A 13729-nucleotide genomic window follows, 5' to 3' on the forward strand; every position below is an offset into this window, starting at 1 on the left:
TTGTGATGTTGTCGCAAAATGTGGTGCTATTGAGCAAGATGAAGGGTGGTATTGGTTCTTACATGGAGATAAGAGACTTTAATGCTTGGTTGATGTCATTATAGAGGGTGCATTGGCATTCAATTAGTGGCTAAGGAGTGACTATTGTTGTTGTTGTTAGTGATAATCTTATTTTAGAAGGTCCCATTTGTAACTTATTTATTGAATGCCAACTCACCACCCTTGGTCTTTTTTGGTTTTTTCTTCTTTTCCTTGGGATTTAGGCTGCTTGCTTCTTCTGATTGATTAATGCTAACAACCTATTCAAAGAAGAATGATTTGGGAGAGTTGTTCTTTATCACTATCTTGCCCTTTTTTATCTATCCCTTTTTTATAAGGTTTTTAGATTGCTTCCTTAGCCACTAGGTTGACTTCATATTTGTTATGTTTGTGGTGTCATGGGCATATTGATGTATTTGCCCTTGGTGCTGGTTCTCGCTAGAGTGCCCAACCTTTGATGAAGACCTTCAAGAGGGTTTTAAGATTGGGAAGATTGATATATTTGGGTATGTATATGGTGTTTGCATTTGACTCCTTTATGAGGGGCTTGTTGACTAAAACTTGTATTGTAATTATTCATATTTTCTGGCTTGCCACAATAATTTGGCCCAATTATTTAAGGACCTCTTTTGCCTTATCCAAGTCTATCTAATGCACTCCCACCTAAAAAAGAATGGCTTGGAGGGGGAAGGTGGGTGTTTTTGCTTTGTATTTTTCCATATAGGCAAAGTGTTCCTTATAGTTGAATGGAAATGTTAATTATATCCCCTTATTCTATAAAGGTCATTAAGAGTTTATTGTTGCATGTTATTAAGTGGATGTGAAAGTCTTTGGAGTTATGCTTTTACTATATATAATGTTTAAACTAGGGCAACACCTTCTCTCAATTAAAATGTAGGTAGTTCAATTGCAAAATCAGACTAAAGTAATTATCATGTACATGTTCCTTTATGTAGCCATAGGGTTGGATGTGCACTGGTGTCGAGGGCATCTTCTTCCCATCTATGGGATGGTCTAAAAGAATTTTTTAATCCTCTTGACTTGTCTATTGAGCCTGATCTTCTTGGCTAACTTCTCATGCTCGAGAATCATGCTGTAAGGGATGCGTTATATATATATGTAGTGTATAGCTTGCACCTAAGTGTAATGCTTATATGAAGTGTGATCTTAATCTTTTTTACCTTACTAACATTATAAATTAGTAAAAACTCTTTTCACTATAGTGTGAATAATTCCCACTCGCCATGTTTTTCTTTGTCCCACCATTTTTTATTACTCTTGGCTCTCCATTAATATGGATTGCTATGTCCTTCATATATTATGTAGTTGGCTATGAGGTAAAGACGGCATTTTATTTGAAATATTTTACCGTTAGGTTATAGTGGTGAGGTGCTTCCTCCCTTTTGTAAGTGTTATGATTTCTTTGCTTTGCTTCTTTGACTTTTACAATCAAAACCCTTTTATTTTACACATCATTAATCTTTTTGTTTCTTCATTCCAAAATGCTCCCACTCACCACTTTTTAATTCCTTTGTTTTTTTGTATTGCTTCCTCTTAACTACTTACTAATTCTTTATTTTGCATTGTTGCCCTTTTATTTTGTGTTGATTGAGATTGCCTCCTTAGGTTGTTATTGGGTTGCTTGAGTTATTAGTCTTTTGTTTATAGCAAGTTGTTGTTAGGCCATCTAAATTTTTTGTTTTCTTATAGTTTTCTACAATAAGTTTCAAAATTTAAATAGAAAAAACAAAAAATTATACCTCCTATTTATTTGGTATGGCTAAACTCCTCCACCTACTAATGCAATGAATTAAATAATCCCATATTGTAGTGGCAAAAACATAAGTTAACAAATTTACAAATAATAGGATATTGCTCTAAATAATCTAAAGGGTAGTTATTGCAAAATTTTGTCACTTAACCACTCTTTTATGTTTCAAATATTCACCCCTTTATATATTTACATATAAAGATAGTCACATTATTTCAATGTTGAGAACATTTTTTACTAATGTTAACTTTTCTAAGGCATGGCTATTGAAAAATAAATATGAGCATTAAAATATTAAAAAAATAGAAAATTACAAATTTGTCATAAAAGGAAGTAAAAGTATCCAAAATTTACTTTTAGTTCATGTAAAATATTTTGAGTATATTTTTTATCATCAATATTTTTTTATCTTCACATGAACCCTTCAAATAAAGAGCATAAGAGGTGAGCCTTGCAACTAGTGAATTAATGAAACAAACGTCACTAAAGTTGATGACAAAATAGATATGAGTCATTCGAAAAGTAATATATCAGTTATGTATTTATTTCCAACTTTTGGTATATCTAGTACTACAAAAAACTAATAAATTATTTGTTGAATAAGGTAAAGAAATATTTTTAGTCAGTTATAATTAAAGAAATTGTTATATCGAAGTAAAACCTCATGTCTAAGTTGTGAATAAATAATATTAATTTGAATGAAGAAAAGAAGATCATCTATTATACTTGGGTTAAATGGGTTGTGGTATTATATTTTTTGTTAGTGATGAATAAATAAGTTTGCTCTTGTTTTAGTTGTTAGCAACCATTTAGATAAAAATGTAAAAATTTAAATATATATGCGTAACTTATCTTTATTGAATCAAGTTACTATGAGTTGAAAAGCAAAAACTACAACATTAAATAATAGAAAGAGTGGCTTGAAAAAAAAATACATTTATGGAGAAGAAATCACTATAGACCAAAACCCAAACTTATATTAACCCTCCTTTCCATTGATAAAAAAATGTTAACAAACCCTAAGTAAGGGCTTCATATCTTGCTTTTTAAGTTGAAGCCCTTACCTAGGATTTATTAACATTGTAGTTTTTTGCAATAAGTTTTAAAACTTAAATAAAGAAAAAAAAAATGTATACCTCCTATTTATTTGGTATGCCCAAATTCCTCCACCCACTAATGTAATGAATTAAATAATTCTATGTTGTAGTGGCAAAAATATAAGTTAATAAGTTTACAAATAATAGGACATTGCTCCAAAATATTTTAAAAGGTAGTTGTTGCAAAATCTTGTCACTTAACCACTCTTTCATGTTTTAAATATTCACCTCTTCATACATTTATATATAAAGGTAGTCACATTATTTCAAAGTTAAGAAATTTTTTACTAATGTTGACTTTTTTAAGGCACGGCTATTGAAAAATGAATATGAGCATTGAAATGTTAAAGAAATAAAACATTACAAATCTGTCATAAAAGGAAGTAAAAGTATCTAAAATTCACTTTTAGTTCATATAAAATCTTTTAAGCGCATTCTTTACCATAAATATTTTTTTCATTTTTACATGAACCTTTCAAATAAAAAGCATAAGAGGTGAGCCTTGCAACTAGTAAATCAATGAAATAAGCGTTATTAAAGTTGATGACAAAATAGATATGAGTCATTCTAGAAGTAATATATCAGTTGTGTATTCATTTCCAGCTTTTGGTATATCTAGTACTATGAAGCATACAAAAAACTAATACATTATTTATTGAATAAGGTAAAGAAATATTTTTAGTCAGTTATAATTAAAGAACTTGTTATGTCCAAGTGGAACCTTGTGTCTAATTTGTGAATAAATAATATTAATTTGAATGAAGAAAATTAGGTTATCTATTATACTTGGGTTAAATGGGTTATGGTATTGTATTTTTTGTTGGTGATGAATAAATAAGTTTGCTCTTGTTTTAGTTGTTAGCAAACATTTAAATAAAGTGTAAAATTTTAAATATACATTTGTAGTTTATCTTTATTGAATCAAGTTACTATGAGTTGAAAAGTAAAAAATACAATATTAGATAATAAAAAGAGTAACTTGGGAAAAAACTATATCTTTATGAAAGCTAAGGCATCATAAACCCAAAACCAAATTAACCCTCCCCTCCATTGATAGAGAAATGCTAATAAACCCTAGGTAAGGGCTTTAACTTGAAAAGTAAAGAGGTTTTTAAGTTTAAAATAGCAAACATTACTATAATACACTTTAATTTAGAACCGAAGTCCAAACTAGTTACACTACAAAACAAGGGTTTAGTATTCACTCAATATCCTTTGTAAACACTAATATACAAAACGGTGTCAGATAGTATATGACACAATTTTAACAAACTAGTGGCCTAGCATGAGGAGGAGGGTACCCCACCGACTAAAGCAGCATGGAGCTTGGGCTTAGACTTAAGCAAAATGTAAAACAAGGAAACATAGTTGAATAAAAGCCAAACTAATGCTTTAGGTGATCGACCATACTTTCAATTAGTATCCTTACTATACATTTGGAACCCCCCACATATAAAATCTTTTGAGCATATTTTTTACTATCAATATTTTTTTTTTCTCCACATAAACTTTCAAATGGAGAGCACAAGAGTTGAGCTCTACAACTAATGAATCTATGAAATAAACCTCACTAGAGTTGATAACAAAATGGATATGGGCCATGCTAAAAAAAATATGTCAGGTATGTATCCTCTTGGTATATTTAGAACTATAAAGCACATATACAATATAATACATTATTTATTAAATAATATAAAAAAATACCTTGGATTAGTTAGAAGAATTTGACGCATCTAGATGGAATATTATATCTAGACTATGACCAAAAAACATCAACTTGAATGAAGAGAAGGAGATCATCTATTATACTTGGGTTAAATGGGTTATGGCATTGTATCTTTTGACAGTTATAAATAAACAAATTTGCTTTTATTTTAATTGTTGTTAAACACCTAGATAAAAGTGAATTTAAATATACCTTTACAACCTTATCCTTGTTGAATCAATCTACTTTGAGCTAGAAAGAAAAAAGTACAACATTAGATAATAGAAAAAGTAACTTGAAAAAGAACTATATTTCTATGGAGGCTAGGGCACCACAAACCCAAATTAACCTTCCCTTTTATTGATAGAGAAATGCAAATAAAACCTAAGTAAAAGCTTGAGTGTTTAAACAATAGATTTTTGGGTTTAAAATGGTGAACATCACTATAATGCATTTGAATTTAGAGTCGAACTCCAAGTCAATTGCACTACAAAATAAAAGTCCAATATACACTTAATATCCCCTACGAGCACTATCTCTTCATATCCAACTTTTGCATATAAAACATTATCTATCCTTATTATACATTTAGAACCCCTTATATGTAAAATCTTTTGAGCATAATTTTTATCATCAATCTTTTTTTTCTCTCCACATCTAAATTAATGTTTCAGGTGGTCAACCATGCTCCCGATGATGTTAATCTTTATCATATTGATACTTATCCTAAGCTTTACCCATCACCTCAATAACCCTAGACCAACCTTGGCATAGCTACTCCACATAAGTTTTAACAATTAGGATCAACACTTCAGACATTGGTTTTGGTACAACAATCTGTTGAGGAACTCTATGAGCATTCCTTTGTAGCATCTCCCATAGAGAACAACCAATAACACTATGAAATGTGATATTACAACAGATTTCTGTTGTGTTCAAATGCTCAATTTAGTCATGTTGGTCTGTTGCAACATAGTACCTGTCGCGAATGTGACTTCGGGTATCGAAAGTTACCTGTCGGCTAGTCCTTATGGACACTCTTACCTTACTGCCACGATGGCAGGAGGTCGGTATTGCTGGTTCCTTTTATCGGCCCCTCTTGTTCAAGTGTTAGTAAACTGGACTTTGCATCTGTACTTGGCCGGATGGGCATAAGGAAGGAATTCCTAAGTGTCTATTTAGCTGAGCATACTTGGCCTGGCTTGTTAGTTCTCTTTTGCTCTGTCTTGCACTGGCTTGACAAGAACCCTCGCATATTGAGATTGGTCCCTCAATATCGCTGGATGATAGCTTACCGTGTCTGCCAAACACCCTCGCTATCATGCCCTTTGTGTTAGTCTCATTTCGGTCCCAAATGCTATTTATGGAAAGTGTCCAGATTTGCTCATTTGGCATATCAACGGAATGTAAAGATCGACCTGAACACAATGGTGTTCGTCCCGTCTCCAAATTCGCAATCTAGCGCCATTCCATAATTAGTAAGTTTCGAGCTTGTCCTAGAGACTAACTCCTGATACTAAGGGAGGCTTGGGGTGAAAGCCCAAAGCGTGTGTTCCTCAAGGAGGGGGGGGGGGGGGGGGGGGGGCCCCGGCCTTTGGGGGTTCCCCAAATTTAAAAAGGGAAAGGGGGGAGGTCGGGCATAACTAACCCCCCCGGGGCAAAACCCAGCCCCCCCTTGGGGGCCCGCCCTTTTTCCGCCCCCCGCTTGGGTCTAAACCCAATTTCCTTTCCAAAATAATTGGGGGGAAACCCCTGCCCCCCCCTTAGGCCCCCGGTATTCTGAAAAAACCCCAAACCCCGTTTGGCTCCGTTTTGCGTGCTGGTCCTAGCATTGGGATGCTGGTTACTCTAGGACTGTCCAAGTCGCTCCGGGCTTCTGTCCCTTCGCTCCTTGGGCTGTATGCTCGGGAGTTGCTCCGTGGTTCGGTTCCATCACTCCTTGGCTCCACGCTTGGGAGTTTGGCACCGTTCCTTCGTTCAGTGGCCCAAGGCCCTGAACCTCGGGTTCCTATGGACACGTGGCATGGACACGTGGCATGTGACACGTGGCATCTGTCACGTGGCACAAAGAGGGTTTAGGTTCCGCTTCGTGGTGTTATCCTATGGTAAATCACCATAGGATAAAGGGTCAAAACCACGTACGCTACATTTGGTATCAGAGGAGGACTCTCAACGAGTACTATACAATGAGATTGGGCAACTAGTCTTGTTGCATACACAGAGATGAATACGATGATCCGAGTGGGTACACATTTGGGTGTAAAGGCTTCGCAATCGTTCCTTGGGTATAGATTGGTTACCTTTTTTTTTGTACCGTGATAATGTGAGCTTGCCCTTGGGCTCATAAGATGGATTAAGGTGTTCTGTTGACACGAGTTTGAGCTTGGACTCGTGAGTGAGGCACATTAGCAACTCGAGGATACGCTTTGAGTTGGCAGGATTAATGTTAGCCTATTGGTGGTTCCATGAGTTGTTCCATGTACCGTGGGTGAAAGTAAACCTTCCTTGGGTTTGCTATGAGTGGCAAATAGGCTGGTCCGTAGCTGTTTAGCACGGCACTAGTGGATCCTTTGGGTAGGTATGGTTATAAGTGGATCAATTAAGACTATAGGGGTTAGTCTATTGGTTCAAGTAGTCATGGCCGTGCTCTCTTATAAACTTTTTTTCGATTGAACTGAAGGCAGTGCGAAAACAAGCTTGAGGTTTGGTCAAAGATGAGACCGAAAAGAGAGTCATCGGGGACGGAGGATCAAATACGTAAATCATTTTATCTTCTTGGAGAAATGATTTGTAATGAGGTGTAACTCATTGCTCGTGTTCACATTATGCAATCAAAAATCCCTACCTTGATGCATGCTGGAAATGATAGTCTTACAAATGGCAAGTTGTGGGATGAATAACAGTGAAGCATTATACCATTTTGTCTAGGCTTGCTATTGGAAGACTTGGGTTGCAATGCTCAATTCTTTTCCGGGGAATCTTGCTATTACTCCTTGAGTAGCTTGGTGTTGGATTAGTTTTGAGTTTGGTCAGAAAAAGAGTGGCATGAGCTTGTCCGTGTTGTGAACAAAAGTTAGTGGTGTTAGGTGTTATAAATCTCTATCGATGGAGTGTGGCATTTATGTTGCATTTTGTCGAGTTGAGTTGACACTTGATACTCACATAAACCTTTGTAGTAGTGACATGAGCATTGCTTGTGGTGTTGCTCAATTGATGATCAAGACATTGTGATTTCCATATCATATCCATGTGATAATGAGCAATGTGTTTACGAAGTTGCTTGGTTAAACAATGATCAACCCCAAAGTGGTTGATGGAGAAGCTAGTCTACTTGCACGAAGTAGCATTATAGTAGCTTTGATTAGATTCTCAATGGTGGTCCATTATGCTAAGCTTAAGTTGGTACCTTGTTTCCTTGAGGGTTTGCCCATAAGGTGTTGGAAAGGGTTATAGCATTCACTTGCTATGGCTTGTTGGTTGATCTGTAAACACTTGAAGTAGATTGTTGGATGGAGAAGGTGTGCAGTTGAGGCATTGACATCACTAGCACTTGTGTTAGTGGAAGTGGCATTGTTGATTCGAGTGATGAGGAATTTTCCTTAAAGCTTGATCTTCTATGTCATTTTTCTTGTTAGTGTTTTGGCTTCACATTGGATCTTGAAGATGGTTGAAGAAGAGTGTTAGTGCAATGTGGATATCTAAAAATGTGGTCTTCATGATCAAGCCTTGGATGTTCACTTTGCATTTTGCGGATGTTAGTGTTAGATGTCGGAAGTATGGGCAAAGATGTTCGATGCTTAAGCATACTATGGGTCGTGAGAATTTGTGTTGAGGTGAACCTATGTGAAGTTGTTGGTAGAAGGAAGTTAGTTGAGTCTTGAAAGTTTGTATTCCTAGACTGAGAGTCATTCTTTCTCTGGGATGGAAAATTTTCCACAAATTTTCTTAGACTTTTCCAATAGCTGATCTGTTGGTCACTTTGTCGAAAACCATTCCGTTTTCGTAAGCCAGTACAAATTAGTGAAGGGGTTGGAGTTGACTTCGGTTGGCTTAGACCTTAGTAGGTAGTTTGTATGATGCGACCCGAAAGGGATGCTGACTTTTGGGGCTAAGGCAATTGAGTTGGATAGAGTCTGGAGTTAGTATAGAAAAGTGGCCGTTGTGCTTTTCTAAGAAGGGTGACCCTTGTGCCTTTCTTTTGTAGCATTATGCTTGGTGGCAGGTTGCACCCTGCATTTTGTTAGACTCTATGAGAGTAGTGAGCTCTCACTGATCTTGACTTGGTCTTGGTAGCCTTGCGCCTTGGCTGAGGATGGTGATGTCCAACTTAGTTGTTTGCAGTGAGATGTTGGTACCCATACTATAGCTTTGTCTAAGTGGAGGTTGTGTACCGACATGAGTCCATCTCATGGTCTTCACTTTAGTTTCGGCTGAGTGTTGATCATGCATAGCTAGCCTCTTCAAAACATGGTCAGAGCTATTGCCTAAATGCATTAGTGAGCTTATTGCGGTTGAGTTGGATTCGAGTGGTCATTTAGTCTGTGCTTGTCCATGAACCTTTATCTCATATTTGGGGTATTACGTTTATGTTGGATAAATATATGACTCAATGGCAAGAGTTTAGTGTTTGGGTCTTGTGAAGGCAAGTTGAAGAGTGATTATTTGTTGCTTTGCAACTAGTGATTACTTGTAGACTTCGTCAAGGACTGTTGACACTTGCTTCACTCGATGAACATTTAGCAGTGGTGGGCTTGCTTTATCGGATGGTGTTGCAGAGGATCGTGTTGTTAAACTTGCATGGGTTTTCCATATTGACATAATGACTATACCTCCGTCGATATCATTTGGTTGTGTTTAGTTCGTAGTGTTGGATTTCATTGAGTCTTGGACGTGGTGAATCACTCCTTGATGATGTGTTATTTGTAGCTGAGTATTGTTGAAGGATTAGTCTCGGATACTAAGTAAAGTATCTTCGACTTTGGTTAGCTTAGTTGCTAGAGAGTTTTGGGTGGTGATTCACTCTTGCTTTCTTCTAGCTTTGTTCTGGTGTTGATGGCATTGAAGTGATGCCTTATCATTGACATTGTTGTTATTGAGATTCGAGTGAGATGAGATGTTTCTCTTTAGGATTGACATTGAGTTTCATTAGTTTTAATGAAGATAGTGTTGATGATTTGGCTATAGCTATCTGTTATTGGCATTCATGCATTTGCTAGTTAGCAACTATATTGACGTTCAAACGAGCTGAGTGGCAAATTTGAGTTAGTTGTGTTTTAGACGAGATTATTTAGTAGGGGTTGGGCTTTGGCTTTTCCTTGAAAAGTGATTCAGTCGTGGACTATGTTAACTCTACGAGAGGAAGAGTTAGTGATTGATATTGAAGATGTTGGCCCTTTGTTGGATTTGCGTTGGGATATATCAATCATTGATGATTTTTCTTGTGCTTGTTATGAAGTAAGTTACGTCTTGCTATAGATGGATTCATGGAGGATCGATTAGATGATCACTTGTTGAGCATAGCTTCGTTATGCTTAGCTTTTGGATTGATGCCAATCTGCTCTTCATTAACTTTGGCATTATGAAGTTTGACTTATGGATGTGTTAAGGGAGATACTGTGGGTTGCACCATGATTTCTTCTTTAGCATTGAAGTTGGTTTATGCAAGACTCGTGATCATTATAGGCAAGACTTTGCTATAGGCTTCTTCGAGCTTTTGGTTTCTTGAGTTTTGTGCTCATTGTTCCATTTATTAGAAGTAGTTGGGGAAGGCATTTTTGCTCATTAGCTTCGATGTTGAAGTTAGCTTTGCATTTAGCAATCATTAGTGATGATTGACTATCATCTAGGATAGTTGATTATCCTTGTCAAGGGTTTTGCTTGATTGTTGTTGATATAGAATGATTCGCTGTTCTTTGGGATGGTGAATTCTCTCTTCGATGATGATTATGCATCTCTTTATTGATGGGATGATTGATGGTCTTTTATGATAGTTAGTTGTTCTCTTTGATGGCTTTTGGCTTTTCGCAATACCACATGTTCTTTGTGGTTTGCTTTGGATTGGTCTCTTGGGTTTGAGCCATTAGTAGGATGTTGTTGACACTTGCTTGAGCAACTCTGGTTCCTTAGTATTGTTGACCGGGATCTATTCAGATTGGCTTCTGTGATAGTTGGCATGAATAGGTGTTTGTTGGTCTTGCCGCATTCATTCTGTTCTGTTGATTATTGCTTGAGTTAGTTCTGATAGATTGGGATGTTATTTCCTTCGGGTGATACATTCGCGAGCATTATGTTTGTCAGTCAATGATACTTTGTGTTCTTTGAGTTATCTTTAGTAAGTTGTTTGGCATACTGTCTGCCATCTTCGGTAGTTAAGTTTTATCATTGAGTTTCCTTGATGACATACTTGCTATTGAATTTTGTTGGATAGTGATTCCTATGCCTACCAATTATGACGATCTTGGTGGTTCCTATCCTATACTACTAGTTTATCGGATGATAACTTTCTTGGAATACTTTTGTGTTCTAATCTAAGCTTTATTCACTGATAATTAAGTCTCTAAGATATCATTGTTTATGACTTTGATATTGTCCATCTATTGATCTTTGAGTTTGGGCCAGTATAGGCAGATTGGCTTCGGCACTTCGTGTGCATGTTGAAATCTCTAGTCATGGGGTAGCTACTGTAGACTAGTCACATAACCCGCCTCTCTGTCGATTTTCCTTATTCCGTTGAAAGGGTGTGACCGTGTAAACAACTCTAACTGCCTGTTTACAGTAGTCTATCTAAACCTTACCGACGGGTTTGGTTTCTTTGCTCATGAGGGTTGGGGCCTCTAGCTTCTCTCTCTATGTCTCTGCGGGCAGGGGCATATCACACTTTTGTAGCTGGATGACACCCAGAGCAGCAAGGGTGGCTAACTCCGTTGGTCATTTCCTTGTCGGCGACGGCCGAAAGGTGTCTGAGCTGATAGCGCATCCGCGTTAGACAAAGAGGTTTCCCCCTAACTCATTTAAGTTGGTGCATTTCTCACATAGTGTGAGTACCGTAAACTTTTTCTGGAGTTGTTTCCTTGGCGGTATTCTAGACTCGAGTATGCATCGACGAGGACGTCGATCTTCCCTAGGGGGGGAGAGTGTCGCGAATGTGACTTCGGGTATCGAAAGTTACCTGTCGGCTAGTCCTTACGGACACTCTTACCTTACTGCCACGATGGCAGGAGGTCGGTATTGCTGGTTCCTTTTATCGGCCCCTCTTGTTCAACTGTTAATAAACTGGACTTTGCATCTGTACTTGGCCAGATGAGCATAAGGAAGGAATTCCTAAGTGTCTATTTAGCTGAGCATACTTGGCCCGGCTTGTTAGTTCTCTTTTGCTCTGTCTTGCACTGGCTTGACAAGAACCCTCGCATATTGAGATTGGTCCCTCAATATCGCTAGATGATAGCTTACCGTGTCTGCCAAACACCCTCGCTATCATGCCCTTTGTGTTAGTCTCATTTCGGTCCCAAATGCTATTTATGGAAAGTGTCCAGATTTGCTCATTTGGCATATCAACGGAATGTAGAGATCGATCTGAACACAATGGTGTTCGTCCCGTCTCCAAATTCGCAATCTAGCGCCATTCCATAATTAGTAAGTTTCGAGCTTGTCCCAGAGACTAACTCCTGATACTAAGGGAGGCTTGGGGTGAAAGCCCAAAGCGTGTGTTCCTCAAGGGGAAGGGGGGGGGGGGGGGGGGCTTTGGGGGGTTCCAAATGTATAAAAGGGATAGTGGGTAAGTCGGGCATAGCTGACCAACCTGAGGTATAGTCTAGCTCTCGCTTGCGTGCCTGTCCTTGTTCTGCGTCCGGCTTGGGTCTAAGCCCAAGTTCCATTCCATGCTAGTTGGTGGAGTACCCATGTCCTCGCGTTAGGCCACCGGTATGCTGAAATAGCACCAGACTCCGTTTGGCTCCGTTTTGCGTGCTGGTCCTAGCATTGGGATGCTGGTTATTCTAGGACTGTTCCAAGTCGCTCCGAGCTCCTGTCCCTTCGCTCCTTGGGCTGTATGCTCGGGAGTTGCTCCGTGGTTCGGTTCCGTCACTCCTTGGCTCCACGCTTGGGAGTTTGGCACCGTTCCTTCATTCAGTGGCCCAAGGCCCTAAACCTCGGGTTCCTATGGACACGTGGCATGGACACGTGGCATGTGACATGTGGCATCTGTCATGTGGCACAAAGAGGGTTTAGGTTCCGCTTTGTGGTGTTATCCTATGGTAAATCACCATAGGATAAAGGGTCAAAACCACGTGCGCTACAGTACCATAGATAATCCTCAACTTAAGCATTCATGTGTTTGGTTTTCCCATCAGTTTGAAGATGATAAGTTGTACTAAACTTCAACTTGGTACCAAACAACTGGAACAATATGCCCCAAAACTTCCCCGTAAATCTCAAATATCTATATGAGATCATCTTGCTTTGCATTTATTGTTTTCATGGTTGGAATGAAGTGTGCAATCTTTAACAACTGATCCATAATCACCATCAAAGTGTCATAACCCTTAGACTTCGGCAAGCAAGTAACAAAGTTAAGTGTCACATTTTGAAATGGCCATGCCAGTGCTAGAATGCATTGCAACCTCCCAACTTACTTCTCAGTTTATCGCTTACATGTTGGCAGATTGGGCAAAAACAAATATAATCCAATACATCACCTTCTATAGCAAACCAAAAAAATCCCTTTTTTAATGAAGCAAGAGTTTGTTGTTTACTACCATGTCCCATTGCCAGAATATCATGATGCTCCGGAAGAAACATTTATCTTAGATTCTTGGACAAAAGTTACAATCTTTTTTGCTTATAATAAATAAATCCATCCTTAACTAAGAAATGAAGCTTCGACTAGCAACTTTTGCCACTTCGCTACCAAGGTTCTACTTCAACAACTTTACATAATACAATATTGCCTTTGCTAATGGATCACTTCTATAAGAAGCCTAAACATCCTCCAACTAGTCCAAACTGACTATTGATATTACCCATGACAACTCAATGCATTTGGAACAACATTACCTTTACCAAATTTATATACAATTTCAATATCAAATCTAACAAGCTTCTCTTATTAATAAGTCTGCC

Source organism: Selaginella moellendorffii, unplaced genomic scaffold, assembly GCF_000143415.4.
Source record: "Selaginella moellendorffii unplaced genomic scaffold, v1.0 SELMOscaffold_37, whole genome shotgun sequence".
In the NCBI taxonomy this organism is placed as follows: domain Eukaryota; kingdom Viridiplantae; phylum Streptophyta; class Lycopodiopsida; order Selaginellales; family Selaginellaceae; genus Selaginella; species Selaginella moellendorffii.